General features: G+C 35.9%; 2 protein-coding genes across 2 annotated transcripts in view; one reads left to right on the top strand and one right to left on the bottom strand.

Moving 5' to 3' along the window:
• CSMD1 (CUB and Sushi multiple domains 1) overlaps positions 1-23,588 on the top strand; it is a 984,784-nt gene that overhangs the window by 609,106 nt on the left and 352,090 nt on the right. The window lies entirely within an intron of this gene.
• LOC128087832 (uncharacterized) overlaps positions 1-23,588 on the bottom strand; it is a 303,478-nt gene that overhangs the window by 120,024 nt on the left and 159,866 nt on the right. The window lies entirely within an intron of this gene.

Below are 23,588 nucleotides of genomic sequence, written 5' to 3'. Positions count from 1 at the left end.
GTTTTTTAGCTAAGGACTTTTACTTTACTTCTGTGAACTTTATGAGTATTTGACCTTGCTTTTACATCAAATGTATCAGGTCTTCAAGTGATGTCTACCAAAAATCCAATACAATTTACTTGTTGAGTATTTATTGTTGTTTATTCTTGTTTTGGTTGGTTGTTTGGCTTTTAATCTTATCTCTATTTAGGAGTATATTAATTAATTAATTAATTAATGACTTTGATCAGATGAGAAAACAATATTGAGAAATATTGTCAGGAAAGAAAGATCTTCTGAGGCTGAAATGACTGTTATAAAATTAGTTTTCTTCTATTACAAATAGAAACAAAATTTTAATACATGAATTGTTGTTGCCTTTGCAAATTAAATCTTCTGTTTCTACTCATAATTATCTGCCTCATGGCATGAAAATAGAATTAGTAAATTAAATACAAGCAAAGCCACTGATTGTAAAATACAAGCAAAACCATTAATTGTAATATACAAAAACTCAGGGAGGAAAAATACGATTTTAAAAATTGAATCACATAAATTGTGCTATCTCCAATATACAGTACAATTCACTAAAAATACTGTTCTCTCAAGTTCTTTGAAAGTGGTTAATTGTTAATTTCATGAGATAGAATCCTTCCTCTTTTGTGCTCTCCAGCATTATAACTCCTCAAATCTTCTTATCCTCTTTTTTTTTTTTTTTTTTCTTTCTTTCTCTATTTCTCATCTTTCTCTATTTATATGGCAAAATCATATAGGCTTTAATCTTTTTAGGTCTTCCAGATGTGATGTCAGTTGACATTAAAGAGCCTGTTCTTTTAACTTCATAGAGTTTAACTCTATTTAAAGAGACAATGGAATGGAATGAAATTGAATAGAGTACAATAGTTCAGTTGGAAGGGACATTAAAAAATCACCTAATTCAGCTGCCTTACACTTGACAACTAACCAAAAGTTAAACCATATTAATAAGGGTGTTGCCCACATACCTTTTGAACAGTGAGATGCATTTAGGAAGCCTTTCAATATTTGACCACTTTGGAAAAAAGAAAAAGTCTTTTCTAATGTTCAGTCTGAACCTCTTCTGATGTAGCTGTGTGCTGTTTCCTGGCATTGTTATTGACTATCAGGGAGAAGAGACCAGCTGTCAACGGTTTATGGGCTGGTTCTGCCCAGTTCCGTGACCAGCAGGGCAGAGGGATTTTGCAAAATCTGCACTTCCAGAAAAGGGAACAGGGGACCCCAAAGTAATTAAAAATAGCAGCAATGATCTGAGAACAAGCAAACTGATTTACTAAATATGGTATCAGAATGCAAGATAACGCACTATAATACAGTATAATTAGAATTGAAGCTAGTAAATCAAATATAATGAGAGAGAGAATGTCTGAAAGGTGTACAGGTGTCACCATAACACTGAAGTGAGATGCACAGTCCAGTTGAGCAGCAGGGAGACGGAGAAAAGCAGATGAAGAAGAGCCCATCAGGTGATCTTGCTAGGAGTTATATCTCCTTTCTGACCGTAAAACCCCCTGGGGAATGTAGTTCTTCTTCTGTTCCGGACAGGCTTACACAGAACTTGAGCATTAACAGTTAAACTCCCAATGCACTACATGATGTTATGATATGGAATAGCGATAACCAAAAATCATAAAACCATGACACCAGCAAATCTCTCTCCACTTCCCCTTCTCTGGAAGCTGCAGAGAGCACTGAGGTCACCTCTCAGCATTTTCATCTCCAAACCAGACAACCCAAGTGCCCAGGTGTCCCCAGCTTTTCCTCGTTGAACTTGTACTCATTCCTTCTACCACCTTTGTTGCCATCCTATTTCAAGTATCATTAACAAAAAGTATCCACCACACGTTATTAGTCATAGTTGATCACCCATTTTCTAAACCTGTTTCCTTAATTATATCTTGCAGGAAAAAATCTGCTATGAGCTTTTCTCATGAAAGTACACAGAAAAACTAAACAAAACCTTCACGGTATTTAGTTCTTTACTATAATCAGTGAGCTATCAAATGGCTCTTGCAATAATTTTTTTTTTTTTTTTTTTTTTTAAGTTTTGGTATCAGCTTGGTTTTCATGTGATACATAGACCATTAGTCAGCCAATAATGCCATATGATAAAATTCATTTAGAATTTATCTATTTAAACTCAATGCAAATAAATTGTAATTAATTTCTTTCTGATTATTTATCCAATAGGCTAAAGTACTTTCATTACAAGACATATTCTATATATTCTTGACAAAGCAAAATGTCTGATAAAAATTATAGGTTCTTATACACGTATATACATTGTATGTGTATCATATACAATGAGGCAATGATACAGACGATTATGTCTTTTACAAATCTCATGACCCTCAAAAAATACTCTAGAAATGCAATTATTTTTGATATTTCTTGGAAACATGGCACTTTAACTGCTCTTTATTCTTTTGACTCGCAAACATTCAAGGTTCTTCAGCATAGTCTAAAAGAAATGTATCAGTATTCAGAAACATAAATTCAAGGTGAGATCAGAATGCATTAGCATTCTCTAATCATTTGAGATTGCTGGATCAAAACTGCTGTTTTACCATAATATATTTTTAACCATCTTTTTTTCAAACTATTTGACAATATAATTAGATAAAGATAGAAGATAAATGCATTCATGACACATATATGAGAATAAATTGCCCACACTGTGAGTCTATTTTAAATGCTTATCTTCCATTGATGATATTGCTGTTTCCTGTATAAAAACCTGTATGCACATAACTATAAGTTGAATTAGAAGCTTCTTGTTTCTTCTAGCACTGCTGAAATAACCTGTTAAGTAATCCAAGAGTTAATTCTGTATTTCCACAGAAGAAATTGCACTGCCTCTTTCTTTTATAATGATAGATACCTGACGTTATCAGAAAGGACAAAACACATTATCATGGGTACAATAGACCTGGCATGTCATTAAACTGCTGCTCATCGACTAATTTGAGAACTGATTGGATAAATGCTACAAAAATCTTTTCCACCTCAAAGGAAGGAAAGTTAATTCTACAGCTACTGTTGATGGACTCATGACTAATTGGAATAGGCAATAATGATCAGGTGTACCATTTTATAGAGCCTACTGAGATAATAAGCAGCTTTTATATTGTCGTTTTCATGCCATGCCAATCTCTCTATCTGCAGTGCTTTCTCATCTGTATAATTATACAGATGTGTTACTTTGTGAGTGCCTATCCTGCTGGTTGCTTTTTTTTCTTCTTCTTTTTTTTTTTTTCTGTTTCTGAGTACTTCCACACTATGGTGTAAGGTTTTTGGGGATGCTTGAGGTTGAGATTTTTTTTTTCTTTCAGGGGCTTCCTTTCTTCAGATACTCACTGTAGCTGCACCCCTACAGATTTTACACATTGAAAATTGTCACTGAAGTTGGTGAGAGCTCAAATGTACTTAAAGACTATTTTATAACCTAGAGAAACAAAAAGGCTTTCTCTTAATTTAAACTGAGAGTAGGAGTACCATTACTGTGCTTTTTTTTTTTTTTTTTTTTTTAATTATAACAAGTTCCTTTAAAGTCTTATTTATTTCTTCAGGCCTATGCAGATGCAAAAAACTCAATCTACTTACTTATCATACTTACAAATATTGAGGATTCCCATGCTAGGGAGCTTTTTTATCTCCATAGGTTTTTTAACTCTTCAGTGACTCAAACCAATGTGCAAAAATCATGATTTTTTCTAATTACTTGGCAGAAGCTTTATTTCAAGTGGGCTCCAATTGCACAGTGAAAGCAAGTCTCAAATAATTTTCTCTTAAGGCCAGTTATAACTTTTGCATGAAATGCAATTTAAGGATACAACTTGAATATTTCATTACAGAGCACTTTCAATTCACTAGGGAATAGGATTGCATATCTTATCTGAAAACTTTTAAGAGCAGCCTGAGTGGTGCAAAGCTAATATATCTTATTTATCTTTTATGATAACTTGATAAATGAGAGATTACTTCTGGTTCTGTTAGAAGTTTAAAAAAAATAAAGCAATTTCAGAAAGAAAAATATCATTCATTTGAAATAAAATGTGCCCATTTTTATGTTGTCACAGGGATTGTCACAGAAGCATCTCAGTTTTTTTGCTTTTTTTTTTTATTAGATAGAAATTGTAATCAATTTCACTTTATTAAAATTCAAAGTTTAAATTTAATTGCTTTGACATATTGAAAAATGAAACAAATAAGTAGCTATGTATAACTATACATATTCTCTTTGAGTATACGGATCCACAGATATATCTAAACTTCTGATTATTTAAAAATAGAAATGACATATCTTCCTGTAGCTTCCTAAGGTATAAGGTTAATAGTTGATTAGTCTACAGGTTAGCTGCAGTACTGTGTTTCAGTAGAATATGGGCAGAGAATAAAGCACCTGAGTCAAATGTATGTTAATGCATACATGTTAGGAAGATGTATGAGCTCTCCTTATTAGTCAATGAATGCACTAAACATAACCTGTGAATGCATTTCACCTATCAGATGGGCACTGGTGATGGAATTCACTTGCTTAAAAGGTTTATTTAAAAATTGAATTGCCAGATATGTTGAAAAAAAACCTAGTGAAAATAACTCCTGGAAGAAGAGGATTAACTGAATCAGACAGGTAGGCTGTTTGCACATGTGTTTAGATTAGGTGCTCTAGTCTCACACTGGTCTTCTGCACAGATTTAGGGCTGAATTCAGCAATTCAGTGTCCAGAGCCATTTAAGATGTTCTGGGTAATACAAGTAACTCAAACATATGATGGCGAACCTGATTCACAGGACATACATAAAAAATATGCTATTCTGCAGCAACAGGTGAACTATTATAAGATCTAAATGTCACTATACTCCTGTGTTTCACAATGCAGTATTCACAGAAGGAAGATTAGAAATGTGTTTGTTTGTCTTTTGAAGGAAAGTGAATAAACTGTTTAGAAAATACAAATAATTTTTAGTTAATAAGAAAAATGCTTCTTCCAACATTAGTACTAGAGGAAAAAGAGCAACAAGACAACAGCAAACAAATCTAAAACAACTCTCTAATTATGAGTTATTTTCCCCTCCCTTCCAGCCCATCTAAAATATCCAAAATTAGAGTACATGAGCTGAAAAGTCAAAAGAGAAAGGAGGAACAACTGTCTTTATTAAAATATTTTTTATTTCTTTTACTCAAAAGAGGATATATATTTATTCTATTTATTTCTGATGCATGAAGTGAGCATGCCTGCAGTAAATTGCTGATATAAGAGTTCCTTGGTTTCAGACTTAAGCAAATGAGTGTTCTTTGATTCATTAAGAATTTTTCCTAAGCACTTATGTGAAGTTTGTGCTGTTTCTTTATTTACTCCATTTTTCATGAAATAGCAAAACCTAGGGGAATCTGAAGCTGACAAAGCATTACTCTCTCCTCAGTGTCATTTGCTGAATTTAAACAGTATGCAATCAAAATCAAAGGAGGCTGCTCAATAAATGTGAAATGGCCTATGTTGTCTGTCCTAACATTCAGCATGTAAGTGCCTGCTAAAGTGTCTCATTTACTCAAGTCAGTGCCTGCTTCCTGAAAATTTCTGGTTTGTAAACTGTAATTTTCCATAGTTCAACAAATAGAAGGTTTCCGCAGTGCATCTTCAAATACAATCAGTATCTTTGATTACATCTTTCACCCACTGTCTTTTTTGAGTGACTAGAATCTGTACAAACAGCACTAATGTTAGTCCCAGTTACTCATCCATGAGTATAATAAATAGTTCACTTTTACATTAGCATTGCTAATATGTGATTTCAAAGCTGCTTTTTTAATGCATTTTTAGGTAACCACCACTGAGGATTTCAGCTGGAGAGTGAAACATTTTAGAGAAGAAATACTAAATTTGGTTAACTTCAGAACTTACAGTTCTCTATGTTATATTTTATTATGGTCTCCCAGTAAACAGTGGAAAAAGTATTCTGAGGATTTTGATGGCTATACATTATCAGATTTAAATTTCATCTGTAAGCATCCTTTTTTTTTCTTTTTTTTTTTTTTCTTTTCAGTCCTCGTGGTTACTTCTAAGCAAAGATTTCAATTTTCCTCTTGTGCTATTTAAGCAGTGCAGTGATCCCAGGATTTACCATTATCCTTAGGAAGCATACTTGGCCCTTCCCTTGGCAGAAGGGTCTTTAAAGTCTCTTCCAGCCTGTGGAACTCAATCCATTCTATAGTATCACAGAATCCCTAGAGTTGGAAAGGACCTTTAAAGCTCATCTGGTTCAACTCCCTGCAATGAACAGGGGCACCACAGTTAGATCAGGTTGCCCAGGACCTCACTCAGCCTTGTCTTGAAAAGTCTCCAGGGATGAGGCATCCAACACATCTCTGGGCAACCTGTTCCAGTGCCTCACTTCCTTCACTGTAGAAGACTTTTTCCTTATATCTAACTTAAACTCCTCTCTTTGAGCTTCAAACCATTTACCTTGCTCTGCCACAACAGACCTGCTAAAGAGTCTGTTCCTTTCTTCCATATAGCTCCCCTTTGGACACAGAAAGGCCCCTGTCAGGTCACTTTGGAGCCTTCACTTCTCCAGGCTGAACAGCCCCAGCTCTCTCAGCCTGTCTTCATAGAAGAGGTGTTCCATCCCTTGGATCATTTCTGTGGCCCTTCCCTGGGTGCCATGCAGGTCCATGTCTCTCCTGTACCGAGGACTCCATGTCTGGACACAATTATCTGTGATTTCCATGAAAGTGGAAAGGCTCATGTGCTGAGATAGAAACAGGGAAAGCGGTCACCATTTACTGACACAGGTGGAACAGACTCAACTTGGGGAAGATTTCCTCACTGACAGTAAAAAATAGAGTAAGATGATGAGGAAGATGGCTGTAAACTTGTCAGGCTCACCCTCATTCCTTCATTTTTTACTTCTGCCTCATTGTCCAACCATAAGCAGCACAGGGAGGATTTGCAATGTCAGAGCTATAACAGCAACTGTCTGTTGCTCACTTTTCCTTTGTTCCAGCATAGGCACTTCCTACAGGCTGCAGTCCTTCAGGATAAATCTTGTCTAGTGGGAGTCCCGGAAGTGCCACCACCTTGGCAGCAGGTGCAGCTGTGCCCTGGTTGGCTGGAACAGGTTGTATGCAGTATGGGGTCTTGCTGCCAGCACATGGTCACCTGCACCCAATACACCATTTTTTATTTAAAGAATTCATTTCAGTAACAGACTTACGCATGCAGTAGATCGGCTTCATTTGATTTGCTGTATAGAACATCTGTTTACTTAGAAGTAAAGGAAAATGGAAGATGTTTGGCAGATGCTAAAGGTATAGTTACTAAATACTGTGTTCAGCTAACATGGATGAAAGAAATATTTTAGTTTCATGAAGATTTTCTTATAGGGAGGGAAGATTTAGGTTGGATGTCAAGGGGAAGTTCTTTACTATGAGAGTGGTGAGGTGCTGGATCAGGCTGCCCAGAGAGGTTGTGGATGCCCCATCCCTGGATCTGTTCAAGGCCAGATTGGATGGGGCCCTGGGCAGCCTGGTCTAGTATTAAATGGGGAAGTTGGTGGCCCTGCATGTGGCAGGGGGGTTGGAGATTCATGATCCTTGAGGTCTCTTCCAACCCGGCCATTCTGTGATATAGCCAGGTATATGATTATTTCCAGAGCACTTTGTCAAATTCTGCTGTTCATGTGTTTCTTGGTAAAACAGGGCAGTAGTTGTCAGAATACCTGATGGACTGAAACAAGCAACTTAAATTCCTTAAAAATTAGCAATTAATGCCAGATTGCCTAGTCTGTATTTTCTGTGCACTGGCAACAGAGATCCTGAAAATAACTTTCCCTTGAGAAAGGAAAAGGAAAGAAAGAAGGAAATAACATATCCAAATAGTAACAACTTGTAACTACAAATACAGTGGTTTAACATGAAAATAATGAGAGGATTTCTTTACAAGTTATAACGTATACAATTAAATCCATTATGCTTTCTATATTCTCCAGCAGAAAGCAGCAATACTGGTGCTAGGTCCCCTTAGAGGAGACCTGAGTTTAGCAGAGACTTGATTCAAACATGAAATGCCATCTTTACATAAACAAGTGCATTGTATTAGGAATTGGAGAAATACCTCTGAATTTTCCTTTCTACAGATGAAGTGTTCTAACTCATAGTGCTATTATTTTGGTGTAATACATTCCCAATTTTTTCTACTCCAGTCCCAGAAGAGGATATTTCTCAGGCAAGCCTGAGAAATTCAGAGCAGCTCTTTCCCTTCCTATTGAAGCTGAGCAGCAGTTCCCAACTGAGTGCAATGTATGGAGCTACTCTTCAACAGGTCATAAACTTACCTGTATTGATGCATGAGGTTATTCCTTCCCAGGTTCAAGACTCTAGACTTTCTCTTGTTAGGCCTCATCTGGTTCCCCTCTGTCCAGCTCTACAGCCTGTCCAAGTCTGGCTGAATGGCAGCACAGCTTTCTTGTGTGTCAGCCATTCCTCCCAGCTTCAAGTTGTTGATGTACACTCTGGGGGCAGATGCTATCCTCTCATCAAGGTCACTGATGAAGATATTGAACAAGACCAGACCCAGCACTGACCCCTGAGGAACACTGCTAAATACAGGCCTCCAACTGGATTCTATGCTGCCAATCACAACCCTCTGAGCTCTGCCAGTCAACTCGTTCGCAAGTCACCTCACTATCCAATTGTCTATTCCACACTTCCTCAGCTTCATTGTAAGGATGTTGTGAGAGACAATGTCAAATGCCTTGCTGAAATCAAGGTGGACTACTCTGCTATGTGTGCTACTTAGTGGTAGATCCACTGCTCTCCCCTCATCCACCCAACTGATGATGACATTACAGATGGCTACCAGGTTAGTTGAGTATGACCAACCCCCTGGTGAACCCATGCTGACTACTACTGATAACTTTCTTCTCTTCCAATTGCCTGGAAATGGCATCCATGTCAAGCTGTTCCATCACCTTACCAGGGACAGAGATGAGGCTGACTGGTCTGTAATTTCCTAGATCCTCTTTCTTGCCTTTTTTGATGACTGGAGTGACATTGGCTATCCTCCAGTCTTCAGGCACCTCTCTCATTCTAAAAGACCTCTCAAATATAATAGAGAGTTGTCCAGCAATCACCTCTGCTAGCTCCCACTGGCAGTAGGAATATGTCCCACTACAAATTTCTTCCAGATTTGTTGCTGGTTATTTACATTAAATACATTTTTAATATATTTTTTTTTAATATTCAGTTCTACAATATCTTTATCAAACACAAGATTTTTCTAAATATACTTTATTTCCTTAGATACCTGCTCAGCAAACTGAACTTACAGTTTTTGCTCATCTAAGTGCACTTCTTCAAGAGCATGGCCAACAGTTAAAAAAAGCTCTTAGTGCAAATTCAACAACCAGTTGCTCAGTAGGTTGCTATAGGTCATCTCTCTTTGACAGTAAAAATTTACTTTAATATTCTGTCTGCTACTATTACAGAAGTATATGTTACATTGCAGGCTGTTGAGGAAGGATTGCTTTATTTCTGAGGTGAAAGATTATTTCAAATAGGAAACCCAAGACCCACATGCTGATTAAGAAGCCAACCAGAAGTTGTTAAGTGGCAAACACTGTGTGTAAAGATGAAATCTTTGAAACTGTCTCAGCCTGTGAGCTAACTGTTCTCCTCAGCATAGTCAAGAAAAGGCTGTATACATTCCATCTCAACCTGTCTTTTCAGTGAGTATTTCAACCCTTACTGTCCTTTTTCCTGTTTATTATTGTAAAGGAGCTGTAAGGTCAGGGCTTGGACTGGTTGATTGAGCACCTGGTTAAGGAGCATGGGTGACCTAGAGAGCACAGGCAAATTGTTTGCACTGGTACTTCCCATGTGACCACAAGGGGTGTAAGCACTGTTGGCTCTGATAAGAGCCAGCCACAGGAGGGAGAATTGTTTTTTTTTTTGTTTTTTTTTTTTGAATGTACGCTGTTTTTTGTGAAGGAGTGATATGTAGCTAGAGAGCCTCTTCACTAATTGGGTGAGTTCAACTTTTTGTGTACAACTATTGGCCCACCTGTGAATACTTTGCCTGGTATTGCTAAGAACCTCTCAGAAGCTGCTTTACTTCTTCATGACCAAAGCAATTGTCATCATCTCAATTTGGCTGGTCTTCCAAGATGGAAGTTATTTATTTTATTTTCCTTGCTAGAGGGAACTGGGACTCATGGTCTCTTTTATTTTGGCAGTGTGAAATAGCCTGATAGCTTGAGTTCTTCTGAATTGGAGTTCTTCATGTAGGTCATAGACTGCTCAGTGAAACATTAGTATTTATTGATAACAGTATTCATGTCAGAAAGGGGATGGCCTAGAGGCTTCTACCTAGGAAATAATGTGAATTCTATATTGAGAAGTTTTACTTATTTCAAAATGTGTTTAATAAAGGGTAAGTCTGGATTTGATTAAATAAACTTTTCTAATTTTTGGATTGTCTTTTCTTGTTATGTGAATTTATAACATCTCCAGGAAGTTTTCTCTTTTTAAGAAATAGAAATTTCTCCATTATTTCCATTGTTGCTAACTTGAGAAATCCTATGAGTTAACTGAGGACTTCTATGGTTTTGGCATGTTCACTCATTACAGGCAGTTTCTCCTCTAAAACTCCTCACTTATAGGGAATTTTATGTTTTTTTACATGTCTGGTATCTCTAGGTAGACACTTTTTGTGCACGTTCTCTCTTGGATCACAGTTCTGCTTCCTAATTAGCTAAAGAATATGACAAAACTATAGCCAATTATAAAACTGCATATAAAAAAAAAAAATGCAGCCTTTGTAGTACTGGTTCTTAGAAACTACCCAATTAGAGCTTAGTAAAGATCTGCACTACTGTTTTTTTTCATACTTAAAAATCATCTCATTAATGTGTCTGTGTGTTTGTTTGAATTCTTTAAAATATTGTGTGAGCATCATATAGGTCTTTGTTTCTTTTTTAGTTCTTATTCAGTAAGTGATATTTAGTTTAGTAAGCATTCGGGAATAAGTTAAGTTTTTGTTATTCCTTTTACATTTACGAAAGCTTATTAAAAAATAATTCCTCCTACTTTTTTTTTTTTTTTTTTAATGTCAGCCTATGAAGTCAGATGTGGATATTGGTGATATGGCAGTAGAAGTTAAATCTTCCCACTAATATTCCATTATATTTTTTACATCTGTGCAACAGACGGCAGTAGTGGGGCAGCCTGACAAAATGGTGCCTGACATGAAAGTGCATATGAAACAAAGGGGTAGAACTGACTACATGCAAAATAACAGCACCTATTGACATTCACTGATGCTTGCTGAACACCTATGGAGACTGAACACTGTATGTTAGCTCAGTGAGGTTGGAGGTGATGAGTTTCAGTAGTGACTACAGTGTTTCACCTCTGCTGGTGCAGGTTCTAGAATGCAACATGCAGGCTCTTTATTGCTGGTGGAAAATGCACAGGTCACAGTGGTAATTGCATTGGAAAAAAAAAAAAAGTGTTTTGTAGCTGAGAATTTGATCTGTCATATAGTGTGACTGTGCTCCTTGTTTTTGCTTTCATGGAAATAAATAGGAGGCATTACTTTCAGAACAAACCTATGTAATTGATTATTTCAAAAATGATTATAGCAAAATATAGTGGAAGTTATATTGTAAGACAACATTGTATGTGAATGTATTGATCTGTTCTTCATTAAAATGAGTGAATCAGGAAAGGTATTTTGTTTACTTCAGTTGTTTGTCATATATTAGAATCTGCTTTAACGGGGAGGTTGGACTAGATCTCTTAAGGTTCCTTCCAAATCCTATGATTCTATGAATCTAGATAAAGTAGTAAACCATTAACAGGAGAAATACAAACGGTTTTGATTAAGTCCTTGCAAATCAGTTTTCAACTCTGAATCACAGAATCACAAGGTTGGAAACGACCTGCAAGATCATCCAGTCCAACCACCCTCCCATTCCTATCAGTGCCACAAGCTACTAAACCATCTCTTGTAGCTCCTCATCCAGGTGCCTCTTGAACACTACCAGGGATGGTGACTCCACCACCTCCCTGGGCAGCCGTTCCAGTGCCTGACCACCCTTTGAGAGAAAAAGTTTCTCCTAATATCCAACCTAAACCTCATCTGGTATAACTTCTTGCCATTTCCTCGGGTCCTACTATTTGCCTGGGAGAAGAAGCCAGACCCTTCTGCACCACAACCTCCCTTCAGATTCAAAAAAGGAAGCTGAACATATATGTCTTTTCGTTCCATTGAGGCAGTGTTGCCATAGAAACATAGAATGGTTTGGGTTGGAAGGGACCTCAGCTGTCATCAGGTTCCACGCCCTGTGCCACAGGCAGGGCTACCAACTGCTAGATTAAGAACTAGATAAGTTTGCCCGAAACCCCATCCAGACTAGCCTTAAACACCTCCAGAGATAGGGCATCTACAGCCTCTCCGGGCAGCCTGCTCCAGCACCTCACCACTCCCTCAGTAAAAAAAAAACAAAAAAAACCAAAAAAACTTCACCTGACATCTAATCTTTATCTCCCCTCTTTAGTTTAAAACTATTCCTTCTTGCCTTATTACTGTCTATCCTCTCATGTTTATAGTCTCCCTTTGTATATTGGAAGGCTGCCTGTAGCTTTCTCTTTCAGGCTGAACAAGTTAGTTCTTTCATCCATCTTCATAGGAGAGAATGAGGATCCAGCATTTGGATCATCCTTCTCACCCTCTTCTGGGTCATCTGCAAAAGCTCCATATTTTCTCTGTTTTGGAAGCTCTTGAATGTGATCAGTGCCATCAGTAGCAAGATAGAGTGCACCCTCAGCATGTTTGAAGATGATGGCAAGCTGTGTGGTGCAGTTGACATGCCTGAGGGATGGGATGCCATTCAAGCCTGTCTAGGTCTCCCTGAGCAGTGAGCCCAGGTGAACCTCATGAGGTTTAACAAAGCCGAGTGTTAGGTCTTGCACCTGGGTTGTGGGAACCCCTCATATCAGTATGAGCTGGGAGATGTAAGGATAGAGCGCTGAATACTGGTGGATATAAGCTGGACATGAGCCAGCAGTGTGCCTTTACAGCCCAAAAGACCAACTGTATACTGGGCTGCATCAAAAGAAATGTGGCCAACAGGTCAAGGGAGATGATCCTGCCCCTCTACTTCAAGCTGGTGAGACCTCTCCTGGAGTACTGTGTCCAGATGTGGAGTCCTCAGTACAGGAGGAACATGGACCTGTTACAGTGCATTTGATGTAAAGCCCCAAAATTATCCAATGCATAGAACACCTCTCCTATGAGGATAGGCTGAGAGAGCTGGGGCTGTTCAACCTGGAGAAAGCTCTGTGGTGACCTGATAGTGGCTTTTCAGTATATAAAGGAGGCTATAGAAAGGAAGGGAACAGATTTACATGGTCTGTTGTGGCAGGGCAAGGCGAAATGATTTCAAACTAAATGAGGGGAGATACAGATTGGATATAAGGAAGAAGTTTTTTATATTAAGTATAGTGAGGGACTGGAACAGGTTGCCCAGAGAGATAGTGAAAGTGCTGTCCTTTGCAGACTTTCAAATATGAGTGGACAGGGCTGGACAGGGCTTTGAGGAACCTTATCTAGATATAGGTGTCCCTGTTCATTGCAGGAAAGACTAGATGACCTTTAAAGATCCCTTCCAACTCCAAAGATTCAATGTTTCTTTCATGATTCTGTATTCTTTCTCACATCATCTCACATGGTTGGTGGATGATTGGTAATGGATAAGGTGCTTTATCATTATCCTTAGCATCTGGGAAATGATTCATTATAAGCTAAATATCAGTGAATTTTTAAAGGCATTTTAGGATTTGGAAACCTGATAATGGTATTTTGTTAGTGTTCATTACCACTGCAATTCAGTATTACTAAAGAAATTTACTTAAGAGGGTAGTAGCCTGATACCAGCTTTGGAATGTAATTTACAGTCATAAAAGATAACAAATCCACACTTTACTGGTGTTTCAGCAGGGTTTTGTAAAATGTACTTAAAGTAGATAATTAAATATCATGAGGCCTCTTGAAGTGTTGTAATCTTTTACAAGCTTTAATCTAATGAACCACAGAAAATATATTCCATTGTAGAATAAAGTCTTAACTCGTTGATCTTGCTGAGAATTGAAATATAGTTGTTTCCAAGAAGAAATGTCTACAATAAATGGACTCAAGTAATGCTAAAATACTTCATTTAGTCAGACAAAACATTGAACTTACATTATATTTAATTGATCTATATGGAATTTATTCAGTAAAGATTAGATTGAAAAATAATGATGCTAATCAGTTTTGCAGTGATGGAGAAATAAATATTCAGTGATTGGGAAACAATCGTTCTTGTGATAGGACAGCACAGTGATGCAGAGCTTTCAACTGCAGTGTATCTGGAGTTAAGTTGGACTGGTACAGTCCGTGTAATAGTACTTCAGTTAAATATAAGATACTCTCAACACCTTATCAAGAACTTGAAACTTTAAGGTGAAAAGAAATTAGTACAAAAACACAGTGTGAACTACTTCAGAAATTAATTGCAATGAATGAAAATTTATCTAAGGGAATCCTCTATGCGTACTTGGTGAATCCCACTAATCACAAGCACTATTTAATGAATAATTTGTTGTTGTTATTTCATCTTTGTAATTGTATCTTACTAAAGGCTTACCATGATAAAGAAAAGGGGTCATCACAGAAGTATGAAAATATATTCATGTCTGACAGTGATGCTTATGCTGAAGGACTGCATCCTGGCTGCCTTTATTTTGGCTTTTAGGTTTCAACAATTTTCTTTTCTTGGCATCTAATGATATTTTGAAATAACCCACACTAAATTCTGGTCAAATATGGTGATTTCTTTCAGGAGAATGGAAAATGGATATTGCATGCAGAAAAAAAAAAAAACAAAAACAAAACAAACAAACAAACAAAAACCCCTATGATAACTAATCTTGGGATTAAAATTCTTCTTTTTTTATTTAATATAGGATGATATTGCAAAAGGTACAATCAAGTATGAAATAAGTGTAACCTATCAATTGTTTTTGTTGTATGAATCACCATTCTTTGGTATTTTCCCACTGTTTGCAAGTCTTTAATGGTTTCTGTATTTTTTTTTCTTAGAATTTGTTTTAATTGTTATATTAAAAATGTAGATTGACTGGGCATAGTATGTGCAGTGTAAGCAAGAAACTTAATAAAACAGTACAGGCAACTTCAAAATACTTGAAAAGTTTGATAGAACATTGATTACCCATCATGTCAGCAATTAAAAATAGCTAAGTTATTCATTTGCTACCTGAAGCATTTTGCCTCTTAGCCATGTTAAAAATACATCACATTGTTTATTGTTGCTGACACTTTCTTTCTAGCCGGCAGACATTTGGCTGTTAAAAAGAGATAAGAGCAAATTTAAATAGTAACTCTAAATTATCCATACAAAAAAAAAAAAAAAAACAAAACCTTGGGAGAAGGCTTGATTCAGACAACATAACTTATCAAACTCTGTGCTCACTTAGCACAGATGAAGACTGGATCACCAAAAAAAACAACCAACCAAACACAAAAGACACTCAATATTACATTCAGATGAATAAAATTTTAAATACTAATACGCATAAGAACAGAGATGGAAGTCACCTTCTGGTACTGTTGCATTTTAATGTCACTGATAAACTTTATAAAGGATAGATTTATGTTCTAGAAATAATGAGTAAATTTTGAGCTCAAATTTCAAATTAAATATCCTGGCTTCTGTATTATGCGTTATTATAAACAGCTATTATGTGCTTGCACTCCATTGAACAGAAAACTTTTCTCTCCTCATTGCACTATTCACTCAAGAGAACTATCACAAAACTAATTTTTAACTGGAAATACACCACATGTAGAGCTTAGAAGGGATGTATCTACCACGAAAGTGTATTTGTAGCCCAATTTTATCTGATACTGTATATCTCATCTATACACAACAGGCTGTGTATAACTATGCTTGCTTGGAGAGGCTTCTTGATTTTATTAATAAGTATTTAACTATAGAATTATATTATAAGAATTATAATAAGAATTATTCTTAATTATAGAATTATACAAAATAATGTAGTCAGTGTAAGGAAAATGTGTCAAAAATGTAGATAAGTCTTGACAAATTTAACAAGATGTACTAAGAGTGTAAATATTTGCCTTAGATCTATGCCAAGGCTAGCTTTAGAACTGGCAGGAGAAGCTTTATGCATAAAGGTTAAGCCAGGTATCAACAAAACTAAACAAGACTGATTTTACCACTTGAGAATATCATTGCAGTGCATACCATCTGAAATGAGTAAGTACATTGTTTTTTGTTTAATTCAGTGCTCAATATGCTTGGGGGAGGGAAGTGACTGATCTGTACAAATCTTCCATTCCTAGCGAAAAATTACTTTATAGAAATAAGAAGAATATGGCTTGAACATATGCTTAGGGCTATACCTGTATGGTGAGTTGGCTTTCTTTGTTTTTCAGTTTTATCTTTTGAAGATACTGAGTAAGAAGACTGTTTACCTGTTTAAATATTATCCTTGCTTAGGTACAGTCATGCTAATGTTTTATTCAAATATTGTATTTGCTGATTACACTGGAATTATGAATTTTAATTACTCAACTTCTGAAATGATGTCCACGTGAAGATATTAAATGATATGGCTTTCAAAGATAATAAGATTTCACATTTCAGCAACTATATCACGTTATACAGTGAACAATTAGAAATATTTTAATAATATCATTGGAATTCTATTTTTGATGTTTTCAAACAGAATTGTTTTATAGTCCTGTTTATAAATATGAAGACATTTCTAATACCAGGTAGAATTAATGTTTAAAGCTCACTGCACTTGGACTTCCTGTAGATTTCAATATGAATTCAGTATAGATCAGAGATTTTTAGAACTGAATCTTGCATTGTTAAAATCAGTCCATAAAAACAAAACAAACAAAAAACCAAAGCACCTCAGCTGAAGTTTTCTGCAGTTTTCAGTCAATTTGGAATGTTTCTAAACTTTCACAAATCAAACATAAATATGCAACTAGAAATATACTGTTTCTTACATTAGTGTTGAGCTTCTATTGTACATTATGAGTTTGATTTCTACTGTGTGAAAACATATTCAGAGACAATATACATGATTGTAAATAGCTGACAGTATGGGCATTCTTTGTATCATCTTTGTATCATAAAACCAGACTGAATTTCCCATCCAGAACAATGTAGACAAAAGGGAAATTGTCGATTGAAATTATTTTTAATACCAAAAAGAAAAATTGATTGTATAGATATATAATGCTACCAGATAATGTTTAGTATGTCTTTTCAGTTTCATGTAATGTTTTTAATTAATTTTTTTAATTAATCAGTTATGCATGTTAGTGAGTCATGCTACTTTTTCTTCCAAAGTTTTTGTTTAAGCCCTTCTCAGTTGACAGTACTTAGAACAATTTGACATGAAGGAGAGTTGGAAGAGAGTCTTGTTAATAGGAGCCAATTCCTTTTAACACTGTTATAAGTAGCCATGCTATATTAGGCATAAATTGGATTAATGATGTGGGATAAATGTGTCAGTCTGAATACTGCTGTCTAGAAACTGCTGTCTGGTAAGAGTGGATTACTTTAATTATGATCTGGATTGATGAATGCAAATATGGGAGATTGGAATATACAGATGCAGAAACGCAGAGATGCAGAAATTTGTGATGTATGTAGATAGTCCCCATACTCAAAAGGTTTTGAGTGTTCATAGGATAAGGTGTAACACAAAAAAATGAGATTATGTAATTTAAAAAGATTGCTTCATGCTTTGAGTGGTGTAATGACTGAGACTGAAGTTGTTCTGTGCTGTAGACCAGTCCTGTTGAACATTGTTTAGCTCCAATTTATAGGAGGGAGACGATGTTCTTTTTAATATCTGTATAGCTGGCATGAGATTAAGAAACAATGGTTCAAATGTTGGTCTGACAAGTTTATTAGAGATCTTAATCAGGGAGATGGGGAAGGGGAGGACGGACACTATTATGAATTAGGGTGATGGGGGAAGGGAAGAAAGGCGATGGAAACAGTAGGAAAGAAGCAAGGAGTCTTTACAGGAAGCAAGAGGGAGATAGCCACCACCATGGATCCATGGATCATAGTTCAGTCATTGATCTTCAGTAGTGGTGGGTCATTGGGCTTTGTTGTTCTGTTACCTGATCCAGGTCTATAAATATCTAAGTTGTGGGGGGCAGAGTGGTGAGGCCGAACTGTTTTTAGCAGTGTGTGGAGACAGGAGAAGGGGAAACGGCCAGAAACTGAAGCATAGGAAGTTCTGCACAAATGTGAGCAAGAGCTTCTTTACAGTGAGGGTGATGGAGCACTGGAACAGGCTGCCCAGGGAGGTGGTGGAGTCTCCTTCTCTGGAGATGTTCAAGACCCACCTGGACGCCTACCTGTGCGACCTGCTGTAGGGAACCTGCTTTGGCAGGGGGGTTGGACTCAATGATCTCTGGAGTCCCTTCCAACCCCTATGATTCTGTGATTTTATTGATGACAACGGTGATCATGGTGATGATGGACACTTTTCAATGGTAGTATATATACTACCATATAGTATACTATACAGTATATATATTATAAGTCCAAACTGGTTGAGTCAGCTCTCCTTGGAGTAGCAGCTTCCGGCTCTGGGATCTCAGCAGGAACTGACTTCTGGAAATTCCCATCTTCCAGGTCTTGCAAGCAGATCAGAGGGAGCAGGGATGCCCACCTGCATCCTGTTTTTCACATGATGGTATGGATAGTATCATTCCCCATACCAATCTGGAGCTATTTAGTCACAGGCCAGATCTTCTGCCAGTAAACACTCCTGAGCACTCTCTTCTGGAAGCAAGCAGCTCTGGAGGAAGGTGCTTTCAAATGTCCACAAAGTGATGTTGATTGTCTCATGGTAGCACCCATCATTTGCCTCCTCAATAAATCAGTCAGAGTCTTATCACAAGAAATACCTCAGGAAGCAAGCTTTGAGCCAAAAAACAAAGAAGGATTCTCACAAACATAATGCTTAGTTACAGCTGTCAGTTAGGCTCTTACACTGTGATAGTTTACTCATAGGATTGCATTACTTCCTGAAGAAATATAAAGCCACTTTTATATACAATCTAGTTTTCATGTATAAAAAGTGGCTGTACATATACTTTTTGCACAAATCTGTCTGACCTGATTTAGGCTAGAGGTGTCAGAGGACCACTGAGCACAGCTGGGTTTTATGGCTTTATAATCTCTGTGAGCAATAGGCAAGCTGCTGCCTTATTTCAGATTGGAAAGAATTTCTTCATGTGCTGTCAAAAATGAGTGAAGATGGTAGAATTTTGTAAATATATACACATAAGCATATATTATATTTCCCAAAATAGGTGGGAGCTAGATTATAATGGAAAGTGTTCCAGTTTGGAGTTCTTATAACGCAGACGGTAATAGGTGGTGTAATATTTGACATTTATCCTCTATTTTGATAAGTATTATTTTCTTTCATAGAATCTTAACAAGTTCAACAAATCTGGGGCATCTGAATCTATTGTTTAAAATACATGTATTTTATGAAGTACTATTATGGAAAACATAAACAGAGTTTCATAAAGTTACAAGATGAAATATAAGTAACTTATTTACTGAAAAATACACAATTGTATCCTTGAAAAACTGTAACTGCTACCTATTACTTCTTTAGTCTATGCATGGTAACCAGTGAGTTATTTTATTGGGTACCGTTTGTCTATATGGTAAGATAACAGTATTTCATCAGTTTATGGTCGGAGAAAGCAATAATAAAGGTTTGTAAAGGCAGATAGAGAAACAAGATGTTTTATTTCATGTTTTAATATCAAACAGATTGTATGTCTGTTAGATAGATCCAAAACTAATTTGCAATAGTAAGGTACAATATAGAAGCATATTCTAAAATTTGTCCTTTAGGGAGCTAAATGCCCCCTTATATGAACTGAATTTTTTAAGTATGGAGAGATGTGGGAATTTTTTTTCAGTTAGAAGAGCCAAAATGAGTTCTGCAAATGAAAATTCAAGGAAAAGCTCATTTTATGAAATACTCCTTTCAGTGACTTTTTTTAATATTTTTTTTTTTCTTTAATTATTTGTAACAAATACAAATGGGACACCTAAAATCTTGCATTTAAGAAAAAGAAACAAGTCATCCAATGTAAAATACATAATGGAAGAATGTTATTAGTGAAACTGGAACTGAAAAACCTGTTTCAGTTCATTATATTTATATGTTCATTCTAGCTTGTTTTGAAAACCTCACAGAGGCAACTACAAATGAAAGGACTTAATTACCACAAACTTAATGTACCCGCTGACACTGGTTTTCATTGCCATAATCTATGCTGAGAATATAATCTTATTTGTCATAAATTTGTCTTTCAAGGTATTAAAGAACAGGCTTTTTCAGTGCAGGTGTAGATCCCTAATGTACTTAAAAAATGTTCATTCTAGTTGCAATAGATATTATATTATATTATATAATGTAAACAATTTTTTTTTTTTTTTTTTTTTTTTTTTAAATCCTTAGCTATTGTGAGTAAAAAGGAACAGCTATGGGAAACTAGCCTCTGCATGAAAAATCACAGTGACTATGGCAGATAATAAATATTTCATAGTAAGATTAGTGGTTACTGAACATTATTTTAGACATCTGCTTTTTCAATTTATCTTGTTAGATTTTAGTCCTGTACTAGGAAATGGTAACTGAAGGCTTAAGAAACAAACAAACAAAAACCCTGCACAAATAATTGGATGACATTAGATGAGTAGATATTAGAAGTTATTGATGAAATACAAATTTCTCTCTTATTTATTTGCTAGGGAATTTGTTCAGGAATTACGTATGAAGAGAACTAAAAATTCTGCTGTTTTCAGAATGTGAATGAAAAGTACTCATATGGGCTATGTCAGTAAAAACACAGTAGCTGCAGCATCCCTAAATAGAATATTGTGTGCTATAAGGTTAACATTTTATCATTTCAGCTATTAATAATTACAGTAAATAGGGAAGAATTATTAAGGCAAAATATTTATTTCCCAAGTGCTCAATTACTGCATATTAGTTGCAACAAAAAAGCCAACTATTTAGTTTTCTTTGTTTAATTGTGAACTTTTTTAAATGTTAATTTACCTTCAGGACAGCTGTCATATTAACTTTAGGACTGAATACATCTTCTCTGGATCTGGATGTAAGAATTCTTTGCAAAGCTATAGGAGAATGGCCTGCAGTATTTAGGACCTGGGATGAATATCACAGATTTGAACAATAAAATCTAATTGATTGCTGTGTCCTAAAACTGAATGTTCTTCTCTTGCTGGACAATGAAAGCCATATATAAGCAAAAAACTAGACATAGAAAGGACTATTCTTTTATTCATCAGCTTGAAAGCAGTTATAGTATTTCAGAGGGAGTATATGCTATACTGAGTACCATGGAACATTGTTCCAGTTATGTTGGTCAAGTATCAGATCAATAACAAAGAAAAATATTTGCTAATACTATTGAATTGATAAACTGAAGTGTTCTTAATAGGGCTGTTTTTCCAAACAATAGATAAAAATTAAAAAATAAATGCCTTTGGCTTTAGCCTGCAGCCAAACATGAAATATGTTCAGGCATAATAACCGCTGTGAGGTATTGTGAAGTACAAAAAGAAAGACTTATTTTGTAGGTAGCAACGGGATGAGGGGAAATGGCATTAAAATGTAATTTCAGCTAGGCCCTAGGAAGAAATTCTTTACTGTGAGGGTGGTTAAATACTGGAACAGATTGCCCAATGAAATCTTACAGGCCAGGCTAGATAGGGCTTTGGGCAGCCTGGTATTAGAGTAAATAGAAACTGAGAAGACTACCTTCAAAGAATAAAGTTCTGTTTTGGCATGTCACGTGAGCTGGGTTATAACAGAATTAATATGCTTCACATGAGGCTCAGATGTTGCTCAGTCATTCTACTCATATTTCTAAGGTGAGATTAGTCTCAAATTAGTGTGGAAGTTAAAAATTCTTCATGTAATGTACACTCCCAAAATATTTATTCCACTCTCTTGACTATGCAGGATCTTAGACCACGTGTAGAATGCAGCACTGTGAACAGCTGACATTAGATAAGGTTAAATCCATCTTTTTCTCCTTGTTTCACCAGACATAAGTGATTCTGAGCATGAATATAAAATTTTGCTCAGGCAAGAAACTTAAAGTTTATCTTGGGAGACTTCTATCTGAATTAATTATGGGATAATCACACCAAATTTCAATGAATCATAGAATTGCCAAAGTTGGAAAAGACCTCCAAGATCATCCAGTCCAACAGTCCAAAGCAATATTGAAACATATCCAAAACATTTTATGGGAACTGTTTGGATATAATGCAGTGATGTTATTAATGAATGTAATGAATGTAATGTTGTCATGGTGACTCTGTATGGTATGATTGGGGAACACAGACTTTAACTGAATGTATGAGTATTTCATTATGAAGAGGAACTATGACAGCATGCTGTTATCTGGTAATGTTTAAGCATTTTCCTCTCAAGATGTAGGAAATATTCTGTAGGAAAACTGAACAATTATAAGTGTAGCTGCCTTATGTACTCAGTGGAAAGACTCTGAATTTTTTAAACTGTCAAACTCTGGTTAAGACTTTCATTTTGGGCTTATCTTATGACTTGTCAGTGTTTGGTTTACTTTATTTCATCTTTTTTATACTCATGAACATTCATGATTTCATTCAATTTCATGGATTTCATTCAAGCATATGTTCTCAGGCCAAAGTTGACAAAATATATTGATCCAAAGTTCTGTGGCAAACTCTTCTGGTCCTCGGTGTTTATCAGAATTTTCTGGTATGACAAGAACCATATGGATTATTCAATCAGTGGTTTTCTTCATTTGTCTAAAAGTAGCTGTCAGTCTCATTCGTCTTTCCAGAAGCATATCCTGTCATCCTGAAAAATTCTCAGAGGAACAGCTTGGGGAACTTTATGACTTGCTAACATGCTCCTAACAAATAAAAGTATTTTACCCAAAAATGTATGTGCTCATTTGATTTCAATCTTACCACCAAATAATGCGAAGGTAAAATAGAAAGGATTCATTCACAGCAACCAAAACAAGCAACTATGTACATATTGCTATAAAAACAGGTGGAAAATAAAAAGAAAATTAATGCATGACCTAATTATTTTAAATGCCAGAATGAGAAACACCTTGTTCTCATCTGCTCACTCTCTCCAATTCTGAACCCTAGCAGACATTAGCTATTACAAATATTCTGTTATTTCATATGAAGAAGACAATTTAAACATTTTCTGTGAAACTGCTTAGTTCTTATCTATGAGATAAGAATCTGCTACTTTAGAGATCACAAAAATGTTCAGCAAGAATCAAAGTTGATACCAGTAAGGAAGGGCAATATTGAAGCAAAGGATGGAGGATATGCAGAAAGAGAGAGAATGTAACACATTTTTTTTTAATACACTAGTCTGTT

Source organism: Tympanuchus pallidicinctus, unplaced genomic scaffold, assembly GCF_026119805.1.
Source record: "Tympanuchus pallidicinctus isolate F22 unplaced genomic scaffold, pur_lepc_1.0 scaffold1, whole genome shotgun sequence".
Lineage (NCBI taxonomy): Eukaryota > Metazoa > Chordata > Aves > Galliformes > Phasianidae > Tympanuchus > Tympanuchus pallidicinctus.
The sequence above is the reverse complement of the archived record's forward strand: the minus strand, read 5'-3'. Positions and strand labels throughout refer to the sequence as shown.